Below are 5,165 nucleotides of genomic sequence, written 5' to 3'. Positions count from 1 at the left end.
GCCTTTGGATTTGTCCCCTTGTGAACTTAGCTGTGGGGTTTTCGGGTAGGCGTGGGGTTTGTTGGAATTGATGCAACTCCCCGATCCCCCCAAGCACGTGCATACGCACTCATGACATGCACGCATGCACACATGCCCCCAACACATAAGTTGAATTCATCCGTGAACTTATCTGTGGGGTTTTTGGAATGTCCCGACGCATCCCTGCTTGAATTCAACCCTAGGGTTTGTTCCGTCCCCACATGTTACGTCTTGCATTTACTCGTGGGCTTCGACATACCTCTCTGTAAGAAAGAATGCAAGTGCCCCTCATGCCCTCGGCCTTTGGTTTTGTTCCCTCGTTCACTTGATTAGTCATGGCTATCATTGACATGTCCCGACACGTACCGTCTTGCAATTAGTCGTGGGGTTTAGAAAAATTATACTCCCCCTGCCGCATGATGCTCCTCCCATGCACATGCTTGAAAAGCGGAAATGCACCCCTCCACACGTACCCACACCTTGAGTGAGTAGCAGTTTAGGACTCTGCAATCACAGAGCAACTAGCCATGGGGTTCGGCATGCCCCGATACATCCAGTTGGGGTATAAAGCCCAATGTGGTTGCCCAGCTAAGTGGGTGGGCCGCCAGGTATGTACACATATTCTTTTGTAAAAACCTAATAAGAACTCAATATGCTCTACACATTACAGTAGAGCGAGTTCACCATATCGTCGTGCTCTTCTTCTTGCACTCTCTCTCGCGTCGCACTTCCGCTCGTACTCCTTCAACTGGTATCAGAGCTCAGATCGAGGCTCGGGGCAGCACTGCAGGAGGCTAGAGTCACCAACTCAGATTGGAGTGAAATTTGACAGGCGAAGACATGGCCCCAAATCTTGTGGGCAAGCCCAAAGGGCTTGGTGTTGTCAAAAATTCATTCTGAGGTCATCTTGGCCACCGTTCGGCTTCGACAAAGGTCTGCGCAAGCCATTTTCGACTACGTGGTCTCGACGGGTGCAAATCCGACTCTGCAAATTTGGGGTTTTCGGCCTATGATTGCAGGTGCTGAGGATATCGACACTCCCAGAGTGTTGATTTGTGGCTGTCTACACATCGAAGGACGGCTCACAGTTCTTGGAGGCGTGTCACATACGACACGGGCGCATCTACACACAGACTGTAGGCGACATCCACTAGTTCATCAGGTAGCTTGTGTTTGGTGCTAGATATTCCAGATTTCATCCTGACATTGCAGGTAATTCCACATAGGATGTATTGTCAGAGATGATGTATGTCTGTTGAGGGTTTGCTGGCTGTGAGTCACGCAGCTAACAACCGCCGCAGCGGTTACAACATACAGTGGGAAATTTGTGGATGTATGACTTTGTGGGAAGTCTATGTACTGTCAGATTTATTGCAGCCTTTGTTGAGGGTCGAGTGAGGTTTTATTGAGCTGGGGGATTCTCGAATGTTGAGATCCTTTCGGTGATACAAGTCTTGGAGCGATCCCTCGAGCACCCTTAGATAGGCAGCTAGGATGTATTGACTGTGAGTTAGACAGTTGGGATTGCATCTTTTCTTTACTGCCGTTGAGGCATTGTCACAGTCTATGCTTACAGGACAGTGACAGGACAGTGAGAGACAGTACAGGTGCAGGACAGGTTTACCCGCAGCTTACAGTGTCAGAGAGACAATGTTTTTTGAGCTGTTTTTGAGTACACCAGAGCCATTTTACAAAGGAGACTCTGCCAAAATTTATGCAGAATCTGAAGCTTTCTTGGTTCATTTGACAGGTTGATATTGGTTCAGAGGTCAGTTCACAGGGGAAACTCTGCCGAATTTTTCCCAGGAAAGCAAACCACTGTGAAGCGTAGCTATGGCTGGATCACAAGACACTGCTCTTTACAATATCAAGAAGCTGGATGGAACCAATTTCCCATTGTGGAAGAAGCATATTTGGCACGTGTTGGTACAAAAGAAGCAGATAAAACCTATAAAGCTCAAGGGGATAAAACCAGAAGATATGGACGAAGATGAATGGAGCGAAATGGATGAATTGGCACTTTCTACCATTATGCTGACTTTGGCAGAAAGCATTTACTTCAATGTAGCAGACAAGATGTCGGCTTATCAAGCATGGTTAAAGCTGAGTGATCTTTATGAAAAGCAGAGTGCAGCTTCACAGGTATACTGGCTTAAGAAGCTTGTTGACTTGAAGATGAAAGAAGGGACACCTATATCCAATCATCTGAATGAATTCAACAGCATCTACAGTCAGTTGTCAGCTCAAGGTGTCAAGTTTGATGAACCTGTTAGAGCTATGTTCCTGTTGATCACATTGCCGGAAAGTTGGGACACTTTTCGCACGGCTTTGAGTTTTTCTGCACCTCCAGATGGTTTGAACATAGCAGGTGTAGAAGGAAGTCTGCTTACTGAAGAAACCAATAGAAAGACAATGGACAAAGGCAAAGGAACAGCCTTAGTTGTCAGGGGAAGGACCAAAGAAAAGTACAAAGGTGGAAAAAGGAATCAGTCTCGTAGCAAGTCCCGCATTGCTAAAGGCAAGAGTGACATAGAATGCTACCATTGTGTCAAGAAGGGTCACATGAAAAGAGACTGTAGAGAATGGAAAGCAGAAAAAGGCAAAGAGAAAGCTGAAGACCATGGTGAGAAGAACAAGTCCTCAGTGAAGATTCAAGAAATAAATGTGACAAACACTGTTGCAGTGGATGACAGTCTAGTGTCAGGAGACATCTACTTCTTGAAGAATACAATGGACTCAGCTCTTCTTATCGCATCTGATGGAAATGCACTGAGTGACTGGATTATAGACTCAGGGGCATCGCTTCATTTTTCTCCAAACAAAGAGTGGTTTACCTCTTATGTGCCCACTAAAGATCATGTTCGGCTAGGCAATGGGCAGACATGTGAGATCTTAGGTGTTGGAGATGTTCAATTGAAGTTTCAGAATGGCTCTTCTTTCACACTGAAGAATGTTAGACATGTTCCCGCAATTACAAAGAGCTTGATCAGCACAAGTTTACTTGATGATGCTGGCTACGTCACCACTTTTGGACAGAACATGTGGAAGATATCCAAGGGTTCTATGACAGTAGCACATGGAGTAAAGTCTGGAGGACTTTACATGATTTATGTATCAAATGTCTCTAAAAATGTAATCAATGTAACCGAGCAGCCGAACGTTTCTTTGTGGCATAGCCGGTTAGGACATATGTCCAAGAAGGGAATGGAAATATTGTCTCGTTCTGGTTATTTGCCTGGCTTTTCATTTAATGATTTTGAATTCTGTGAACATTGTTTGTATGGTAAGCAAACACAGCAGCCACATAAGCATAGAAGCAGTAGAAGAGATACACAGTTGGCACTTGTTCATAGTGATTTGTGTGGACCTATGCCTAACCTATCTCTAGGGGGAGCTTCTTACTTTATGACATTTATAGATGATTACTCGAGGAAAGTATGGGTTTACTTTCTCAAGGATGAAGCGTTTAGTGTTTTCAAAACGTTTGTGACACTTGTGGAGAATCAGAGTGGCAAGAAGCTTAAATGCTTACGCACTGACAATGGTGGAGAGTATGTTTCAAAGGCCTTTCAGGACTTTTGTGAGTCAAAAGGTATAAAACTTGAACTTACTGCTCCTTACAATCCTCCTCAAAATGGTGTTGCTGAGAGGATGAATAGGACCATACAAGAGAAGGTCAGAAGTATGTTGTCTAATGCACATCTGCCAAATGGGTTTTGGGCTGAAGCTATATCAATAGTTGTTCATCTTGTAAATAGATCTCCTAGCAAGGTTTTGCAGAAGGATTCAGTGCCAGAGATGGTATGGTCAGGCAAAATGCCCTCATACAAGCATCTCAGAGTCTTTGGCTGTGAGGCATATACTCACGTTCCAAAGGAATTTAGGAACAAACTTGAGCCAAAGAGTAGAAAGTGCATCTTTCTAGGCTATGGTAATTATGGTGAGATGGGGTACAGACTTTGGGATCCCGAATCCAGAAAGGTTGTCCGCAGCAATGATGTTCACTTTAATGAATCCAAATATCATTCTAAACCAGAGAGGGTTGAGGAGATTAGAAGAGTTGTCTTCCAAGAAGATGGACCTGCACGTGCAAGACAAAATGTCAGGGCTCAAGAGGAGCAAGGACAGGATAGAGTGGAACCACAGGTTGTGGCAGAGCCTGAGCCACCTATTGTTCGTAGATCTGGACGTGTCACGCGACCTCCTGATAGGTTTGTTCCATCTATGAACTATGTCATGTTGACTGATTGCAATGAGCCTTCATGTTACAAGGAAGCAGTGAAAATGAAGGACTCCGGGAATTGGCAATTGGCCATGCAGTCAGAGATGACAGCTCTGCATAAAAACCAGACATGGAAGCTAGTTAAATTACCACGGGGCAAAAAGGCTCTACCCTGTAAATGGGTTTACAGGTATAAGATCACCGCTCATGATAGTCAGCCAAAGTACAAAGCAAGGCTTGTTGCCAAGGGATTTAAGCAAGAACAAGGCATTGACTTTGATGAAGTCTTCTCTCCGGTGGTCAAGATGACTACATTAAGATGCTTTCTTGCATTGGTTGCCATATTAGATTTGGTGTTGCACCAAATGGATGTCAAGACAGCGTTCTTGCATGGTGATTTAGATGTGGAAATTTACATGCAGCAACTAGAAGGGTTTGTTGAGAAAGGCACGGAAGATTGGGTATGCCAGTTGTTAAAGAGTCTTTATGGCTTAAAACAATCACCAAGGGCATGGTACCATAAATTCCACAAGTTTATGCTTTCTCAAGGCTACAAACGTAGTGAGTTCGATCACTGTCTATATACAAAGAAGGCTAAGGATGGCAGTTGGCTGGTCCTTATTTTGTATGTGGATGACATGTTGATTGCTGGCAAGCACTTGGAAGAAATTTCAGCTTTGAAGTCAAAGATGGAAAAATCGTTTGACATGAAAGACATGGGTGAGGCAAGTCATATACTTGGTATGCGCATTGAGAGAGACAGATCAAAAAAGTTGATTTGGTTATCTCAAACAGAGTATATTGACAAGGTTTTGCAACGTTTCAATATGGAGAAGGGAAAGCCACTGTTAAGTATGGAGCCTGATTTACCCTTGTAATTTTCTGTGGTAAAAGCGCACATTTGTAAGGCCCCCAGTATGAG

Source organism: Adiantum capillus-veneris, chromosome 2 (assembly GCF_014529385.1).
Source record: "Adiantum capillus-veneris isolate H3 chromosome 2, ASM1452938v2, whole genome shotgun sequence".
In the NCBI taxonomy this organism is placed as follows: domain Eukaryota; kingdom Viridiplantae; phylum Streptophyta; class Polypodiopsida; order Polypodiales; family Pteridaceae; genus Adiantum; species Adiantum capillus-veneris.
The sequence above is the reverse complement of the archived record's forward strand: the minus strand, read 5'-3'. Positions refer to the sequence as shown.